We start from the raw sequence: 21,692 nt of genomic DNA, 5'->3' as shown, positions 1-21,692 counted from the left end.
TTTTTAAACAAATTAATATTGAAGGCATTATCCAGGTTATTCAACAAGAGCTGCATTTATATTGAAACAATTTATTAAGATTAAACAAAGTATGTGCTATAAATGGATGTACGTGACACCAAAAACAATATTATTCAAGGTATTGAGTTGTCTGTATTGCATATATTGTTTTAAAAAGAACAAAACTATTGAAATGAGATAGAGAAAACATTTGCAGCGATAAATTATTCCAAAAATTGAAATAGAAAAGCTACCTTATTGACATAAAGAATGGAAAGTGGTCAATAAATAAATAAAAACTTAGAAATAACCAAAAGAAGTCATTATATGAAATATGAATAATGATGTAATAATTATAAATACTACATAAAGAAGAAAGGAAGCATTAATTAATAAGGTCTGGTGTAATGAAAAATATTTTTCATATTTCTTCCTTTCTGAGCCCGATATTAATATTTTTCATTAATCTAAAAATTATGAATTACAGAAGAAAACTTACGAAGTGGTAGATTCAAAAACATCATTTCTATAGCTGTTTTAAAGAAATTCCTGATGCAGCTTTTATTTTCACATGTAAAGGTATAGAAAACTTATTTTAATTTTACTATCGATACAGCACTGCATCATAATTTTGTAGAATAGAACTTCTTCCTTAATTTCTTGTTGATTGAATATTTTGTGCTGACATCTCTGGTCATGTAGTCATGCTCTAATTGTTTGTTTTGTTTCACTTCTTTCTCAATTAATCTTATCAGAGATTAGCCATTCATCTGATGAACGTTTTTTATAGTTTAAAGTAAATATCTTTATTTTCATCACAGTATTTTTATCAAAATAGTAATTCTGAGGTCCATCGATACCCAGTTTGTAATAAACTTATTTTGTAACTGAATAGTTCACTCATCCAGCACACAAGCCGTTTCCACAGTATTATACCATCATCAATATCTACTATACTGTATGTATCAAAGCATATAGGGTGGTCCACTGAAACGTTTCAGCACAAATATCACTGATACAACAATACATACTGAAAACGACTTTCATGGGTATTAGTGTAAGATAGGTGATCATAAAAGTAAATACTATGAGATATGCTAAATCATAAATTTCAGCACTAACTTAGATTTCTTTAAATTTTTACCAAGATTATTTCTTATGCAATCATTAACATCAAAAATCGCAATAGCAATGGCAATGTTTCCATTGCGGTGCATCAATTACGTCGTGAAAAATTCCATGACAAAGTTTACACTTGAAGTAAAGAAAATGCCTCAGTATTGCATATCTTGAAATTCAGTGTGATCCCCATATATCACTGCTTATGGCAGCAAATCTTACTATTACATTTGGCCCTCATGACAACAGTGAGACTTAGACTAGGTACATCAAACACATAGGCACTGTGAGCAATGTGTGTTTCATTTATTTCAAGTTTCAACTTCGCTTTGGAAATTTTCACAATGTAATTGCTATATTGCATTACCATAAACACTCTTCTCTTTGTGATTATTTGTGTTACTGATTTCAAAGGAAGTAGTACAGTGTGTCCATTTAAAAAAAAACATATATTTGTGGTGAAACTGATACTGGTAAACGTTTCTGAATATCTCATATTATTTAGTTTTATGAACCCCTGTCTTAATTTCACACTAGTGAAAGCAGTTTTCCAGTTTTTTTTTGCCAAGATATTTGTTTAGAACCACATAAATGGGCCACCCTGTATAACTGAATCTTCTAGCTTACCTAAGACCTCATACAACCTAAGTCTTGCATTTGGCCCAGTGAATGCTACTATAAACGTATTTGTAGACAAGTCATTTTCCACCTAGTAATCCTAGAAATGGTACTTCATTTGTAAACTATTCTCATTAATGAAAGTGACATACATATTATGTAACTGATCATTTAATAGTATCCCATAAAATCGTTGTAAATCCCTAACAAACTTTGTTTTGCTCACTTTTGTGCTTGTCAAAATTTTGCCCATAATGAATACAGACATGTCTTAGCAAAAGCTTACCTTCCTGGATTTTGCTTTCTCATCATAATCCAATTATACATCGATTTTGTCATTTAATGTTCTGATGTATAGCTTTTTGGATTCAAAATCATGGAGACAGACTTATAATTTTATGTTCCCGAAGTCTTTTGCATAGTTTTTCAACAACATGATGCTTTTATTTATAAAATCACACATTTCACAGATATTTAAAATTAAATCATTTTCCACAGTTTTCTTCACTTCATCAATTGGCCAAGTACCGATGAAACTCCTTTTGTCACCCTTGTGATTACATTTATTTTTTTGACACATTTTACAACTGGTGGACCCGTTTCAGCTGCAGGCACACCTTGGTAGTTCAAGCCTGTTGGCTCTTAGCAGCCTGTAGTATGTGTTGTTGATGCAGTGTTCCTGTCCTGCTGCTTCAATGGGCTTGTGCTGCCACTGTCACAACTACCTCTTCGTCTGTCACGTCCACAAACTGCATGGTGGCTGACCATCTTCTCTAACAGAGAACATCCTGTACTGGTCGAAACAGGTAAGAGCACGATGGATGTATGTTGTTGGTATTAAATGGTTCTCCTATGCTATTTCTTTGATGTGTCATAGGACTTTTAACAACCACACATTCACCATTCCAGTGCACTCCTCACCTTCGGTGGTGGTTTCTGGAAACTGTGTTGATACAACTGACCTTCCAATACAGAAAATATTATTACGTAGTTCGATTACTTGTATCAGTATTCATATGTTCAAATATATCTGACTTATGTATGTTTGCTAATAATATTCCAGATTTTTGTGGTTCTGTTTCAAGACCAGTGTTTCATGTGAAGATTATCTTATCAAAATATTTAATACTTCATATTACGAGCTGCACATTAAAATAGTCTGATAACTATTCAATGAGAACCTTTTATAACTGACACTAAGATTAATATAATCACGCTCGTGTTCCTTAGGAAAAGTTTGGGTTTAGGACTTCACGACCATTGCCTTTTTATATTGGTTAAGATATGTAAGAATATTAAGACAGCTGCATACGTTCGAACTTAAAAACTTTTAACCAATTTTATGGTAGAGATGGTTAACCACAAAACAATATATAAGCTACAGTAGTTCCAAGACAATTTATATTCTGTGATCTATACATTTCAACTTCCTATTTCAAACTATTTGTCTGTCTATGTAACTTATGCCGATCAGTGCGGTATGACATTAATTTCCCATAAGCTTAATGTTCTCTTTTATTGCCCTACAAATAATCTATACACGATGGCATCTAGCTGTGTGATAAACAATTTGTGAATAATAACAATGTGAGCACTAATATCAAATTCTTATTCGGATGAAATTTCACATGGTTATAAGATGACGTACACTATTACACTTCCCTTACTAATAACCATCAATCTTATCTCTAGCTTAGTATGTAATGAAAAACCATTCAATTCTCTCTAGATAATCATGTAATTGAACAGTTCTTAGTGAATGTTAGAAAGAGTGCTGTAGTGTTTTTTTAACCTATCAGGTACCGTCTTTTCGTCTTATCCAGCTGTGAAAATTTAAAGCGACTCCAACATTATCTTTTGTTTCAAACTACTTTTCACTAACCAAAGATATACATATATCAGAGTCAGAGATAGCATCCACTCTCCAGTATTTTGGTTTGTGTGTTATTAAAAAAATGTATTTGTCCTTTATTTTTTAAGATTTATTTTTTCTTTTCAGTTCCCCACATACATTCTAATGAGACAATTGGAACATCGTCATACAGCTTTCTTTCTTCGTGATTACTTGTTCATATTAATAGCATATAATCAACATAACTGGTTTTCCACAGAAATTATTACTTTTGAAACATTCTCGGTTAAATACTTCCTGTACAAACTTGGATATTTTCTCAGTCTACTGGGTATTTTGCGTAATATTCCTAGCAGTACTCAGAAAAAATAATAAACTGCTCTTAATTTTTGTTCTTACTATAGTTTTCCGACCCCAACGACAAGGTTGACTTTAAATTGGGGAATTATATGTCGAAAATTGAATTTTAATGTTGACAAAAGTGAGCCATTATTATTTAATTTTGAAAACTGTGCTCTAGGGACAATGTGCCTCAAATCGTATTAACAATTTCTCCTAATAATCAGAAGGAGCTAGTGCCACTGCTACTTTCGTCAGACACTGATGAGCCAGAACATTATGATCACCTGCCTAATAGGCAGTATGTTTGCTTTGACACTGATGACAGAAGGGATGCGTCATGGCATGGAAGCAATGAGGCCTTCGTAGGTCACTGGATGGAGCTGGCACCTTATCTGCATACGCAAGTCACCTAGTTCCCGTAAATTCTGGGGAGGGGCGCGATGAACTCTGACGCCACGTTTAATCACACACCAGATGTGTTCGATTGGGTTCAGATGTGACGAGTTTGAGGGAGAGTACATCACTTGGAACTCGCCACTGTGTTCCTCGAACCATTCCACACACACTTGGTCTTGTACATTGCGCATTATACTGCTGAAAAGTGCCACTATCGTCGGTAAACATGATGGTCATGAAGGGGTTACTTGGTCTGTACCCAGTGTACGATACGCCTTGGCTGACATGGTGGCTTTCAGGAGCTCCACTGGACCTATGGATGCCCACGTGAATATCCACCAGAGCATCATGGAGCCGCCGCCAGCTTGGTCCGTGCCGCATTGTAGATATCAAGGACCAGTTCCACTGGAAGATGACGGATTTTCGCCTATCCATCGGAATGATCAAGGAGGTATTAGGGTACATCAGGCCATGCAACGCTCTGCCACTGCGCCAACATCAAATGAAGCTTCAAAAGTCAGTTATTGTTTTCGGAACCCGGATTGTTTCTTATAGAGGAGATTTTCGTCCTACAGAAGTGGCACAACAAGCTAACATAAAACAAAATTCTATAACGGGCCGACGTCAGAGGTACTGGAATAAAGTTTTTTTCCGTTTTAAAAAACGGAAGTGACCTATCTTTTTCCAAACTTTAGAAACGCTTCGCTCCTCGAGCGAACTACGGTTCACTGCTACTAGGAGAGGAACAAGCTCCTTCACATTCTCTATACAGAAAAAATTCGTATCCCGTCACTTCCAGTGGCCTTGTAGTCATCGTAGAAATGCATGATTAGTGTGTCAGATGAAACAGCAGCGGACAACAAAGAGTCTGCAGTCATCGCTGAAGCAGAAAGTTCTTTAGTGATGCAGCATTTGTCTTCCTAGAGGCACCTAATGCATTGTAGCATTTGGGAAAAGTGGTGATCAAACTGGTTTCCGTTCATTCAAATTTAGATTGCTATCGATTTCCTAAACCAGTGAAGCCTCGCCCTGATAAGGTTTTGTTCAGAAAGGAACCGTCAGTGTCGATATCCATCAGTGTCGATATCCATGTATCTGAACCCTTTCTATGTTTGTGTCGACATCATAATCCATATACGTAGCGTGAGAACCTAAGTTATAAGATCTATTGTGGCAGATATTAATTGTGCATCGATTTTGTAGAGATTTCTTCAACTTAATAATCTTCTCTATATAGTACATTTGAGGCCACTCTATATAGTACATTTGAGCCCACTCTAGAACAAAGGAACTTCAGTACTAATGGTGCATTCTTTTTGTCACTTCATTGCACTGTATAACTTTAGTATCATCGCAGAAGCAATTATTTCTTACCTGTTAACAAGAAATGAGTGATTTTCGAGAAGTGCGATATTCCGAGAGTTCATATGTATTATAACTGTGACTTAAGCATTTCGCTGTCGTAAGCTGATAAACAGTTTCTGTTGGTTATCATACCTTACAAAAATTCATTGTCTCAGGAGTGTGTAATCGGCAGACGCCATTCGAAAAACCGTAAACACTTCATGTCGATAAACGTTATCTTACAGCAATATTTTAATTCTTATAAAGATGGAAGAGCAAAATCCAAAAATTTCCTCTCAGTGAAATACAATATTTATTGTGGATGCGAGAACGTTGGACTAGAGGGTATCAGTGATATAGATTATTTTCGAATGCTGAAGCACCTTAAAAAAACTGTTACATCATCTAGTTATTACAAACGCTGCAATCGCTTCCCTGACACTAATGTGCCTAAAAACTGTAGAAAATGGTAGGGACATCAGTGCTCCTTGGAGGCTGTTGATGTAGCCACCCCCCAGGGTGTTGCTAATTACAGTCGCTCCTTTTTTGTGCATGCCAGGGGTGCTTGCATCCTCCGTAACAGTGTGCTTCTTCCCCGCACAAGAAGATCAGCGAGTTCCACGTACGAATGCTCACGAAGTATGTTGATTGTGCTGGCAACATTGTGTCATCATAGCTCAGCCTCAGGAGTCGAATGCATCTGCTTATGCTGGACAGTACGTTAGTGTGCTACTATCCTATGAAACAAAAAGAGGTGGTCGACCAGAAATTGAAATTGAAGTGGTACGAGATGGAATGCCGGAAACATTTGAGTCTATGATACCAACATGACGGTCACAGAGGAAGCTGCCGTCTTGAATGCAACTCTTCATTTTGAAATGGGAATTGGATCATGTGACATATCATACAGATAGAGAACTGCATGAGAAAAACAGTGGTGTATTTTATTTGCGCATAGCTCTATTCGTTCTCGAGATATAATACGTTCCTTCCTCAAATGAGACGTAAAAAAATGGTTCAAATGGCTCTGAGCACTACGGTACTTAACATCTATGGCCATCAGTCCCCTAGAACTTAGAACTACGCGGACCTAACTAACCTAAGGACATCACGCAACCCCCAGCCATCACGAGGCAGAGAAAATCCCTGACCCCGACGGGAATCGAACCCGGGAACCCGGGCGCGGGAAGCGAAAACGCTACCGCACAACCTGTGAAGTAAAAGCTGATGGTGTTATATAAGGAGAGATGAGCGCCCGTGATGCCACAGAGAATTTCAACGAACACCACCTAGACAGACCACCCGTTAGACACAGTGCTGTAGTGAAACTTCTTGCGAAATGACGTGGAAACTGGCTTTGTTGCAGATAAACCACGGCGCTATTCTGTCATCATTCAGTAAGAGTTCAGAGCGCAGTAATCTAGCAGAAAACTGGACTCAGCTGTACATACACGGATATCTAAATTCCCAGGAGATGGAAGATTGTAGAGGTCTGCGGGAATGGGCACTTCTCCTTCGGATGTACGACCTTTAGATATCTGTGGGGTGGCCATGCGATGGCACTTGGGTAGACGCCGACGGTCAATAACCTTGGACATATCAGCGTATTGCTGTTGCTCGTGTAGGTACAAACTTGGTTACAGTCCGTGAAGAATGGGAGTTGTCATGTGAGTTCACGTGAGTACAATTTTCTGGTTTTCATTTGACAGTTTTCACATACTTAACTATTTGTTGTACACTACCTATAACTTACATATTTTTCTAGGTAACTTTTACCATTCTGAGGAAGATGGTCTCAGAGCTATCGAAACCCGGGAATGTGGTTTTAAAAATGTTGTATGTAACCGGTTGGCTGACTGTTATATTTTATATAATTGCATACACGGCAGCTTAGCGCACAGCCACAAAATGTTTAAAATACTGATGACCTTTTTATCCACACGTTGCCAGTCAGAGAGAGACTGATGAGCCTTATCCGAACTGTTCCGTCAGTACCAAGGCGAAGGGAGTTGATCTGGGCCAGACTACAAATTTTCCAAATAATGCTATAATGGCATCACGTAATGAGATAGCATTCTGTGTCTGAACGGAACTGCAGTGACGATAATATCGGGTGGTGGGCACGCCGAACTGTGACCTCGAATTAACAAAGTAAGTGTGTAAAGAGACTCTAAAAGATCTCCAGAGACTCGCATTTGGCGTTTGTTAGCCGAGTAGGGGCGATTTCAAAACGAGAATGCTAACAGAAGAAGTTGCTTAGATTTTATCGCGAGCTGACTTCATCTTATTTCGTTGCCTTACCAGTGTTTAACGTTTAGAAGTTAATCCATGATGGGGTAAAGAGTGAGATGGCTAGCATCCATGTCTTTTTGGCCTTCTGGTTTCGCCCTATTTTTGTGACACTCAACGTTTTAGTTAACCAAGACCAGATGAACAATTTATTAGGAGCTAAGCTGATGTGCGCAGGATCTACCTAAAAAGCGTGTACCGTACCATATCTCCGCTATCAAGTGGGATGTAGGCAGGCGGTCAGCGGATCGAAGAGAGACGTCCGCTCCACTATGGTTCATCCACCCTAATGTACACCGAACGATATCTTGTGTTGTTGAATAGAAGGCTCAGGGTATCCAAGGAAAGGGGCAGTTGGTTGCTGCCACATTATGTGAGTCACTAATGGAAATTTGCGATGATCCGTTTCGTAAGGGAAAGAACACTTGTTTGATCTCTTGCTGAGAGGATGTGTGGGGAAAGATCGCACTGAAATAGAATGAGATTTTGGAGGCCGAGAAGGAGGTGACAAAAGAACAGGAGACAGGACACCTGTCCTTCAGTGGCTACGTGGAACTTGTCCAGTGTAGGAATTTTACCCCAAAGTGTGGTCCTCCATTCTTAGCTTAAGAATTTCGAAATTATGGGCAGTGCAAAAATGTTTAACAATCATACAGAACAAAAATGTGATTGGCCAGCCAATCCAATGTACTGCCACGCCCACGGAGAAAGCTCTGGAAGAGGCGAAGAGATTGCCTTCAGGGTCACTTGTTATCAAGACGGCAACAGCGATACTTCCTGGTGGGCATCTGAACCGGATATGCAGCCCCAGTAGCAGCCGAAGACACCCACTGACCGCCACACACGTGCCGCCCGTCCTCAAGAAATGAGGCCCTCCATCTTCAGCAGATCCGCATGCTGCCTTCACCCAGCTACGGGATGCCACTAACCGACGCTAGGGAGCCGTCGGCTTCGACGACAACAGAACGAACACCGTCCTTTAAAATGTACTAATGCTCTCCCTCGCATAAAACTGCCTGCCAGTTCCGTTTGTCTTATAGCTGCCACGATCTAAATAGCTGGTAATGACCATGAGAATCATGTGATTGATAATGTGCCAAATATTACTGCCTTTCATTATGAATAACTATAATTCATAAATTCAGTTGAATGATCATGCTGCGAAGGCATTTTGCTTATCGTTTTAAATATGTATGACTAATCTTCTTAAATTATTCCTTCTTGCACTCCTGATCATTTTATTGAATACGCTAATGTCGCAGTCAACAGCAAATTTTGCAACACTGTTAAGACTGTTAGGTCTTTCCAATAATTCCCTAATTGAAATTAATTTATAATTAGATTTTTCCACTGAGTCAGTCAGCCGCAAGTTCTGTAATAATTAACACAATGTCTGTTTTAACAACTACAGTTAAATAATACTCATATGAATATTTTGAAAGCCTAGAGGGTCTTTAGTATCGAGGAACCGAGAAATAAACTAGGAGGACAACATAAATACCATCCCCGGGCGTCGAAAATCCCCGACACGGGCGAGAATGGAACCCTAGAGCCTATGGTCCAGAGGCAGCAACGTTAGCGCCAACTTCGAGTGACTGAACAGAAATTCTGTCCCACACTGAACTAGGGTAACCAATTTTTTTTTTTTTTTTTTTTTTTTTTTTTTTTTTTTTTTTTTTTTTCCTGCCTGTCTTGAGTAGGCTGAAAGTTGGAAAGGTCATTCATCAACGCGCTTTTCGCTTTTATTGACAAAGCATCACCTACAATTATATAGTAATCGTTACGAATAGACGATATTTCTCATCCGTATGGTTTATATAGAATAAATGACAGTTTTCTGCAGATTGACAGATCGAAATATTACACTCGGCAATGTTTTACCTTGTTTCTCATTCTCGTAATAACTGAAATCGAACTTGCACTGCAGTCGTTGACTTGCTTAATTTTCTTAGCTGCTTTGAACTCCTATTTTTCTTGAAGCTATGTTTTTCGCAGCTTATGAACCTTCTTTGTACATGTTCGTGTTTTGTAATCAGTGTTGTATTGTCTTTTCGTTTGAGGTGTAATTGGTTAAGGGTGGTGCCATTGAAAGTGTTTATAAGGATAACTGATTTCAGGTATATCGTATTAAAACGATCGTTATTTACTCGTAATGTTAATAGTGTTTACTGATGCTAAAAAGCCAATCGCTTCCAGTCACTGAGTTTTTTGCAGTGTGCTCTTCACTGAAAGCTGAAAAACAAACCCAGCTACAACAACTGCTGAAAAGGACAGCCACTCAAATACTTTACCCTGGCGTTTATTTATGGAGTTGGACCTGCAACTGGATTGTTTGGATATTATTCGTAAGTTTGTAAATTCAATCGAGTATTATAATTTAGAATAGATAATTTTCACTTAACGAATGCCACAGAGGTATCAGATTTATGTTTTCGAGACGAGCAAACCTCGTTCCAACAGAAACTGCAGCTTACTATGGAACTCTTCGCCATCATTGCGACAACCAGGTCGGGAGTTCAAACACTTTACCGCTATGGTACAATCAATCTCTATCAGACAACTGCAAATTTGTGACAATTTGGGATCCTTTATTTCGTTAAAAATGACTTTACACCTAACTGTATTATGATAAATTTTGATTCATTTATATTAATACAGGGAATTCCAAATGACGTTTCTTCGTTATTTTACTGAATGCAACAAATAACCGTAGGAGATCATTTAATCAACAGCAGCAGAGTCTCCCACATTATCTAAAACAGTCTGACTATCGTCAGATAATTTTTCGAAATCACACCTGTAGGCAAGTTGTTGGTAGCTCTTCGTCTCATTGTATGTTGTTATGCTGCGGATGGTACAGTAAAGTTGTGCAGCTCAGCATACCTGTATGACGAATGGTCTCGCAAATTCTGACTGCAGCCTGAAACAAAAAAAAGTATTTTACCACAGAACATATGACCCTTTCAAATAAACTATGTTTCTTTAAGCTTGGAACACTATTACCTTCCTTTAAAGTGGAATTTTGCCTTATTCTACAGCTTGTTTTTGGAAATAAATTAAACCTGAAACTGGTATTTGATCATATTCTCGCATCATTTGATTTCATTTATTGAATATTGGTGTGTGCCAGTAAAACAATAATGTAACAGATAGATGATTGAATACAGTATTGTCGAGATTTTCTCGATTTCATCCCTTTTCACTTGCGATACACCATTGGTTCCCAGGTATGTACATGATCATTTTTTACCTTAAAACATGTTTTCACATGTGCTAAAACCTTAATTTTTTAATTAATTTTGTAATTTCAGAAAAATTCTGTAATACATAAAAACTAAAATGGAGTAAGAAGATATATTTAATTTCTATCACAGCGAGAAAAGCTCAAAAGTGTACTAAGGCTCAGCAAATTCCGGTACTGTTCTTAATATCCAATAGGTGGCTGATAGGAATAAATGAGACATGTTAAGGAACGTTTTCGTTGTTTTGTTTCTCACCCCTGAGAATTGTTTGACGGTTCTAGTCGCTTGAAAACCATCCTATTCATCAAAAGTTTGCTTTGTACATGTCGGCCTCACCATGTCCTTGTTTTCTTGCACCAACCCATCGCCTGCTCATGTCGTAATACATCCCCACCCATACTATTATTTCGGATCAATATGTCGTTAATTAGGTAATTTTTCTTGTGTAGTCATTGCACGACATCATTTTTCCATATTGGATCAATCTATCAGATCTTTAACAGTCTCACGTAACACCACTTGCAAGACTCAACCTGGACTCGCATTCTGGAGGACGACGGTTCAATCCCGTGTCGGGCCATCCTGATTTATGTTTTCCGTGATTTCCCTAAATCGCTCCAGGAAAATTCCGTGATGGTTCCTTTGAAAGGGCATGGCCGACTTCCTTCCCCGTCCTTCCCTAATCCGATGAGACCGATGACCTCGCTGTTTGGTCTCTTCCCCCAAACAATCCAATCCAAACCAAGCCATTAAATGTATGTCTTCCGAACTGTCCGCATTTGGCACCCAAACAGAGATGTGTACAAATACAGAATTTCACGAATCGTTTTGTCGTATCAAAGTTTCTAGCTGTCAGTCGTCCTGCATCCAACGGCCACCCAGTGGCGTGTTTCAATGCCTTCTGTTTGAGCGCTCCAAGGCACTCTGCGCTCTACCATATGTAGGTAAATGGTCTCGGTGGTGGTCCCTACTGTTCTGCTCTCCCGCCACAGACGGCTCCTCTCGTTGCCTATAGACGGAGCTCGTGAAACGGCACTCGTGCTGGAAGTAACATAGCGCTAAAACACTGTCGCAGCTGCTGCTCTTATTTTCTCGGCCTTTCAAATCACCGCGGCCATGTGACGTACAGGGACGGAACAGCTTCGGCACACGTAGTTTTTTATTTTGCGAAATTTTAATCTTGTCCCTCACCTTTAGCTTGCTCTTTTGAGTAATTACATCGGATGATGAAGTGATTCGCAGTAGAGGCAAAGCTACAGTATCATGAACAAAGCTAAGATGTGTTGCTTGAAGCTTTCCCGACGGACTGAGTGTCTTTTGATAAGGAGGTTGGCGGTTACGGGTAACGCCTTATACCGGAAGCCTTCTGCTACCATAGCGGACGGATTTTATTCAATGGTTGGAATCGAACCAAAGACCCTGATCCCTCGTCCACGTTGCGCGGGAAATGAATATTCAGCGAAAAGAATCCCACATTACGATAAAATGAAGTTGAGTAGGACACAACGGTGCCTTCCACTGTGGGTGCACCCAAGTAAGTGCTGGCCAACAGCCAAAACCATAGTAATAATGATAATAATAACAATGGAGCACTGAGGAAAACGTGAGTCTGAAGGGTACATATGCCACAGGAACAAGACAGGGGGAGAGCAAGGGGAGAGCAACAACCATGATTATAATTAATAATACTAATAATGAATCACTGAGGAAGAGTGACGGCAAAGTGTCTCATGTACCACAGGAACAAGAGAGGGTTAGTGCAAGTGGAGAGCTTGCATTGTATTGTGTCCGCAGCTCGTGGTCGTGCTGTAGCGTTCTCGCTTCCCACGCCCAGGTTCCCGGGTTCGATTCCCGGTGGGGTCAGGGATTTTCTCTGCCTCATGATGAGTGGGTGTTGTGTGCTGTCCTTAGGTTAGTTAGGTTTAAGTAGTTCTAAGTTCTAGGGGACTGTTGTCCATAGATGTTAAGTCCCACAGTGCTCAGAGCCATCGTATTTTATGGAACTGGTGATTTAAAAATGACAGAGAGGCTTCGTCCCTGCCGTAGCCCTCAGTGGTTCACAGCCCCACAACAGGTTACAGCACTCCACTCACCCCCCGCCGCCCTACACCGAACCCAGTGTTATTGTGCGGTTCGGCTCCCAGTGGACCCCTCCCAGGAACGTCTCACACCAGACGAGTGTAACCCCAATGTTTGCGTGGTAGAGTAAGTATGGCGTATGCGTACGTGAAGGAAGTGTTTGTGCAGCATTCGCCGACATAGTGCAACTGAGGCGAAATAAGGTGAACCACCCTGCATTCGCTGAGGCAGATGGAAAACCTCCTTAAAAACCGCCCACAGACTGGCCGGCACACCGGACCTCGACACTAATACGCTGGGCGGATTCGTACTGGGGACCGGCATGCCTTCCCGCCCGGAAAGCAATGCGTTAGACCGCACGGCCAAACGGGAGGGCACGGGAGAGCTTACCTTGAGTAGTGTGATATCATCCGTGAGTTCCAAATTGTCATAGCTGTTTTCAATGATGACAGAGTCGCTGCTTGATTTGGTGGAGCTTGTAATGACGATCATGGCTCCCACGTCGAAATTGAAACAAAAAGAAACCATTTCCATCTCTGCGCTACTAATCATGGTACGAATCATGGTACACAATGTGGCTATCCGATGGCAGGTTCAAATGGCTCTGAGCACTATGGGACTTAACTTCTGAGGTCGTCAGTCCCCTAGAACTTAGAACTACTTAAACCGAACTAACCTAATGACATCACACACATCCATTCCCGAGGCAGGATTCGAACCTGCGACCGTAGCAGCTGCGCGGTTCCAGACTGTAGGCCTAGAACCGCTTGGCCATTCCGGCCGGCCCGGTGGCAGGTCTGGGTATGTCAAGTGCCAGGTGAACATCGTCTGCCAGCAAGTGGAGTGCCAACAGTAAAATTCGGAGGAGGTGGTGTTATGGTGTTGTTGTGTTTTTCATGGAGGGAGCTTGCTTCCCTTGTTGTTTTGTGTGCCACTATCACAGCACAGGCCTACATTGATGTTTTAAGCACGTTCTTGCTTCCCACTGCTGAAGAGCAATTCGAGGACGGCGATTCCATCTTTCAACACGATCGGGCACCTGTTCATAACGCACAGCATGTGGCGGAGTCATGACACGACAATAACACCGCTGCAATGGACTAGCCTGCACAGAGTCGTGACCTGAATCCTGTAGGAAACCTCTGGGAGGCGAGGTACTGGCAGAACTAAAGCTGCGAGGACGGGGCGTGAGTCGTGCTTGGGTAGCTCAGTAGCTCAGTGGTAGAGCATTTGCCTGCGAAAGGCAAAGGTCCAGAGTTCGAGTCTCGGACCGGCACAAAGTTTTAATCTGCCAGGAAGTTTCAACCTCTGTGATGTTTTGGATCGCCGACTTCGTGCCATGCCTCACTAACCGACATCGGTACCTCTCCTCAGTGTAGCACTTGGACTTCAACTCCGTGCCAGTAGCTGAGATGTCACGGAACAGTTACTGCAGTTGGAGGATAATTTTCTTATGATGCTGCTGCCATTTGACTTTCTCTTTACTGTTGTACTATCCAGATTTCGACATTAGTCTTATGTGAGCTCCAGTCAAATTAAAAATTATGAGTTGTAGGACAGCTTGCCTCAGGGGAGCACATAAGAGGTTTATGGCACCCCTCCCAGTCGAATCTGTGCGTTTAGGCCAGAGGGACTGCTAGTTCATACTGATAAGTTAGCTCATCCTGCCAAATTTTTTGCAAATGTAACTCTGTTTTGTTATTACTGAAATAACATCACATACTCCCCGAAGCCGTATAGTTTCATTTCGTTTGCTCCTTCTCTTCCGGACATTCCACATTTTATTAGCAGACAGTTTGTTACATTTGTAACGTTTAACCATACGTTAAGATTAATTATTGCAATATTTCCCAGTCATATTGTGTTAATATTAAGTTAAAGAGTCTGGTACGAGACTCACCATTCCATATTTATATATTTGTTATTTATATATACATTTATTCTACCTGACAGGATGAGGGCCATCCTGACATTACAATATGGTTTGCACGTAAGCATTAATTATTATTATTATTGTCATTAATAAAGTAATAGTAGATACATTAAAGATTATGGAATTTTCTTATGACTTGTTTAATTAATACCCTTATTACGCTCTTGTCTATGAGAGTATTGACATCTAAGAGAAATGTGTGGCAGTGATTACAGAGGGAATAAAGTGTGGAGAAGCATGTGACAGAAAGAATGAGAAATAGTGGCAGTCGCAGAGAAGAGAGGACACTCCTCGAACTGTAACAATTTTTGTTTCATAAACATCTTATAGTTTACTTTCTGTTTCCAGATACTGTTGCGAAGAAGTAAACTATACCTGTGTATTTCACTATGAAAACTTATGTTTACTGTCTTGTTCTAAGTTTTTGTTAACGTAAATTTTTCTAGCATTAGCTTTCGGTGAACCGACTGTGGAGTGTAATATAAACTAGAAGTGACGTAGCAGCGGAAAGTAATTGCACCAAGCGGCTTCTTGCTTTTCTGTTACATTAATAATAATATACATAAAAATTTATTAAAGATGGACAGGGACCGCACCTTTTCTATACGGACATTGGAGAAGGGGTCACTGTCAGTAAACAGCTGGAAGCCGTACTCATGATGGCCGATAGTCCTTATGCTACTGCCCTAGCGGACTGTCTGTGGTAGCCTTGGGGCAAAGAGACGAATTCTTCGAGAACTCTTTAGTCCACAGCTTTGTCTGCGATCCGTGATGGTTCTGCGCCTTCCGGTTCGCACGAACCATGCGGACAACATTTACTTGTCGGTGACTGGCGAACAGTGACAGGGTCGCGAATCTCTAGACGGAAGGCGAAAGTGAGGGACCGTTGCACGACTGTCCCCGTAAGTTTTAAAACAGGTTTGAGGACTGTCCAGTTTTGAAAGTACGTCTAAGCCAGTAAAGGATGCCTCGTCTGTTGGGACAGTTTCCGATCTTCGTCGGAGTTCCGGACAAGCGCAGAAGATGGAATTGCATGTTATTGCGAGCTACAATATTCGGCGGGTGGTTAGCTTCTCATGAAAATAGAGTGGAGTGTCATTCTCCTTTACTTGCTGGAGTGTCACGTCCGAGCAGTGGAATAGCTTAATGGACGAAATGTTAGACTACGGAATATCAGACCAACTATGTAATGGTATTGAAGAATTACTCACAAACATAACACAGTATGTTATTGATCGAATCTCCTCGTTTTTAAAGTACAGAAGAAGCGATATGTTTTACCTGCCAAAAAAATTCAAAAGCTACGATTGCATAAATATATATTTGTTTCAAACAATCGGTTTCCGCAGACTTTGCTGTCATCTTTAGGTCTTAAACAAAGTGCATTTACAAGAAAACGGAAATGGAACTCTCCATTCACGCCCCTTAAGAATCTTTGTTATGGAATGCGCTCATTTTAATTTGGACCTCACGACAAGTAGTCATGTGGATAAGAAAACAGAACATTATAAAATATTTGTAGAAACTAAAATATTTCAGAAGGTAAAGCACCTTGTGCTAATTGCCACGTCCATATATGGCGTTCAGAGATGATTGCCACGTCAGAAAAACACAGTACACGAAAGAACATCTCTTTACATAAGCTGGACATATTCCAAATGTTGAAAATCCAGCTTACACGGCGTATTGAAAAGTAATTTTGCAAAGGTAACTATTGTTTTGAGTGTTAGAGCCACTAAGTGGCCTTTAAGAACAGCAACTATTTAAAAACAGTACTTTACTTACAACTGAAACATGTTTTTAATCCGCACAATCCCTTCACACGTTTTATGCATGATAGGAATGATAAGATATTTACTCTGCTATAGTTACATAATTATGACGCGCCCATGCTGCAAGCGCGACAGGTGTAAAAGTGCACAGGTCAAATACAGTAGAGAGAGGACAGATTGGGAAGTGTACAACTTGCAGTGCATACTTTCACTTGATACCATGAAACTACAAAGTATGCACAAACGTTCCCTTGCGGATTATTAAAATCTTGAGATCTAATTATTCACAACAGCTGTATATAACAGCATAGGCTGCAAGTGTCATATAGTGAGGCTGGTGAGACCAGTGTCCCTCCCCTTCACTTCGGCCTACTTCAGTGTGCTTGCGCAGCCGTCGTGTTGGTGGCGTGCATGCGCCACAGCAACAGCGACGAAGTAAGCTATAGCAGAGTAAACACCTAGCTTTCCTGTCATGCATGCAGTAATAAGAACATGTGAAGGGGATTGTGAGGATTGAAAATACGTTTCAGTTTTAAGTAAAGTAGAGCTATCTAACCGTTAGTAATGTTAAAGCCCACTCATTAAAGTGCTTAATTCGAAATGTGAAAAGTAAAGCACTTATGGTCTCATTGCATGGTACAGATAAAAGGGCATCTAGTGGATATAACACTCTATACAATAGTTATCTTTGCAATACTACCTTTTAGTTCTACCTTACAAGCCGTTTAAGTTGGCTTTTAAAAGTTCATAATATGTCCAGCTTAAACAGAGAGGTGTTCTACTATGTACTGGGTTTTTATGACGGAACAATCATTTGTGAAAACATATAGAAATGGCCATTTCTACAAGGCAATTCACGTTTTTAAATATTTTACCTATGACAGTTATTTTATAATATCCTGTTTTTTTATCCACATGATAACTTGACGTGAGATCCAACTTAAAGTGAACATACAAAAAGATGTTTTTAGGTATGTAAATGAGCAGTTTCACTTCCGTTTTTTGTAATGACAAACTAGAACTTTTATCTAAATGTTACGTCTTAACTCATGTTATGAGACATATATCGTATATATTCACACCTGAAGTTGAGAGAAAAGTCTGTGAAACCGGTTGTTTTAAATAAATAAGTAGCTATGGGATCTCGGCTTTTGAATGTTTCTAACAGCATGTCGTTCCCGACAGAGAGAAACTCCCATACGTCAACTAACTTCAGGGGTGCCTTTGGGAAATAGGACCATTAATTTCCGCTGAATACATCTCTACATACAAAAGGCAATGCCCTGGCTGTCTGTCTGACTGACTGGTTGACTCAGCATTGTCCAGTTCAAACCGCTAAGGATAGTAACTAGAAATTTGGAGGAGGTGACGATCTTATACTGTAGGCGTCTCTTAAGAAGTGATTTTTCGAAATTCCAAACTTAAAGACGTGAAATAGGGAATGAAGTGTTCTTTTTCTTTTAAAGTAAAAGAATGTTGCTGTAAAGGCAATTTTGAAGATGACTTACTAAAAATGTTATTTGGTTTCTGGTCAGAAGTAAAGAAATGCGTGTGTCAGCATTTTTGGAAATTTAACCCAATGGGGATGAAATAGTGGATGAAACATATTTGTAAATAAATAATTATTAAGAACTACTAAAGTATTTTTAAAGCTACATCCATGAACATAGGTATTTGACTTCTCGGCAACAAATGAAAAAAATACATGAGTGTTTTTGGAAACTGAAACCTAAGGGGGTGAAAGAGGGATGAGATTTTTCATGAAAATAATTTATTATGGAAGCATTTTTAAAGCTAACTGTATGAAAATTTTAATTTGACTTGGAAGCATTTTCTTTAAGAACGAGCACTTCATCTTATGTACAAATTGAGTATCATGGATTTAAGGTCGTTGATTACTGTAAAAGTTCAACTGAGGAGGAGACCAAAAAAATTACTGCATCTACGTCACACCATAACACAACGGATTACTGAGCTTTATATGTGATGATGCGTAGTATCTTGAAACAAGTAATGGTTTAGCTGAGAATGTAATGTGTTGGTTGACTCCAGAGCGAAAGGACTTCCGGCGGGACATTAAAATTTCATGCATGAATATGTTTACGTGTAATGCGAATAAATCCTGACATCATCTGATAGGGACTGTAACGGGAGTTTAAGAATATACTTCATAGACAGAACAGCAGCCAACTAAGTTTGTATGAACTTTCGTTTAAAATTTCGTAGGAAAGAGGATATGGAACCCATTATTCGCCATAAGCTATGCGTTTTTAAAAATAATATACACATTAATTAAAGAAAATATCGCAGTCTATGGTAATACCATAAAATGAAGTCAATAGCTGTAAAGCAGTAAAGACACAGAACATATATTTTTTCTTTGTCTGTATCGGTATTATAGTGATTACAGAGTTATATAGGAACATTAACTAATTTAAGTTTTCTCTCAAAACTGTTGTTTAAAATTGCACTGTATTGGAAAGAATGTATCTAAGCACTATGGGACTTAACATCTGGGGTCTCAGTCCCCCAGACTTATAACTACTTAAACCTAACTAACATAAGGACAGCAAACACATCCATGCCCGAGGAAGGATTCGAACCTGCGACCATAGCAGCCGCGTCGTTCCAGACTGAAGCACCTAGAACCGCTCGACCACTGCGTCCGGCTGCACTGTATTAACAATGTGTTGAGATACAACTGTCCTGCGATATTTATGGAGTGTGACATGACTGTTACACTAAGTTCAATATTGTTTAATCTCTTAATGTAGCACCGACTGATTGAAACTAAGGACAAGGACTCAAATAAATCATAGAAAATGGCTGAAATATGGCTTTTAGTGGTTTTCTTTAACGCAAAGGTGGTCAATGACGATTCGACGCGTGCCATTTCTCACTCAATGGCCCCTTCATCTAATCTGATATCACATTCCTTGTTGTTATTCTTCAGTTGAAGTGCTAAAAATTACTTCTCTAAGTGGCCTGGAGGAACGTTATCACACAATACGATGTTACGCAACACTGCACTTGGACCCGGATGTTGTATGATAGCCTGCGTAATTAGCACTTACTTGTTTGCCCTTGACGATTATTATCTTGATACTGCCACCACGAATTAAGATTGATCCTGAAGTTGTTTATTAATTAGCTGCAGGGTGATGGAGCATGCACTCAATAAGAACGACATTTCCTTGGTAAATAATCAGATATGTTGTACCAGTAACACACACTTTTATCACACAACAGCCGCAAACTGTAATTAATACTTCAGTTAAGTGGTCTGTTTGGCTTACAATGGAGTCTTCGTTGCTGTTTAGTCACGGTTTTCGGTTATTACTACGGCAATTACGATTCATATAGTTTTGATAATCGACACAGCTCTCGCAAATAACGTTAATTCATCCTGACTATTCGACTAATGATTTTTATGAGTGCCCACATAATCTTTCCCCGTCGCAATTAGCTTTTGACTTATCGGCATAATGTGAGTACGAAATAGTCTCCCTTCGTGAAATTTCGTTATCCCTTCTACAAATCTCTCTAACTTATCGAAAACGTTCCGATGCTGATGATTGTCACCTTGATGACACTACACAACGATTGCTGACATTTATTTTACAGAATGCGCGGGGTAGCCGCGTGGTCTCAGGCGCCTTGTGACGGTCCGCGTGGCTTCCCCAGTCGGAGGTTCGAGTCGTCCCTCAGGGATGGGTGTCTGTTGTCCTTAGCGTAAGTTAGTTTAAGTTAGATTAAGTAGTGAGTAAGCTTAGGGACCGATGACCTCAGCAGTTTGGTCCCATAACAGGTTACCACAAACTTCCAAATTTAATTTTACTGAATCACTGTTACCGATATTTCAGAAACTGCTGTAAAACATAAAACTTTTACCAAAATTCTACTGTAATACTGGTATATTCTTTCTTTTCCACTTCTATCTCCATCTTCAGCTTATTTTTCTCTTACAGGCATAAAATATGGCAACAAAGTTGGGCGATGAGTTATTGCGAACGCAAGTGTGTACTTTGTTGTAATTGTTATGCAGTTTGTCATTAGCTCTACCTTCTTTCACTTTCGCTGTCAAGAAGACGTTGTATGGTAAGTGAGGCTATGACATACACTATGACAAATTTGGGCACTAAGAGGTTGCATACCCAAGAAAACATAATTTTCCCGGAAGTTTACTGTTTAAAATTCAAATAAAAATGGTTCGTTCATCTAGTATAATAAAATTCATGTACATCTTAATGGCTTTCAACTACAGCATATAGGGTAATGCTGACCACTCAAAGCAGGTCTACTTAAGTTTTTTAAATGTATTTTTGTATCATGTTACCCATAATTTGCCATATTGTGAATCTTTTCAGTAGATTTACATTCATTAAAAATTTTATAAGAGATAATACAGCCTCAATCATATCATTTACGGAAACGTATTTTTACTTTAATCATAGCCTAAAACAGTATTTAATAAACGCAGTACAGCCACACGCGGATATTGTCTACTCAGTTATTGTAAATGAAATAACAGGAGCTGTTTAACAGCAATTATACGATTTAACCTGCTTTCATCTAATATCGATCTCTGCTATTTAGGCACGATCCTTTTAATGTTCTAATTAAGTCTTTATGTGAAAAACAGACAAGATGCCACGAGATGGACTATACGAGTCAGCCGTATGTCCCATCCATTTCGTGACCGTGTA

This window comes from Schistocerca gregaria, chromosome 4 (genome assembly GCF_023897955.1).
Source record: "Schistocerca gregaria isolate iqSchGreg1 chromosome 4, iqSchGreg1.2, whole genome shotgun sequence".
NCBI lineage: Eukaryota > Metazoa > Arthropoda > Insecta > Orthoptera > Acrididae > Schistocerca > Schistocerca gregaria.
The sequence above is the reverse complement of the archived record's forward strand: the minus strand, read 5'-3'. Positions refer to the sequence as shown.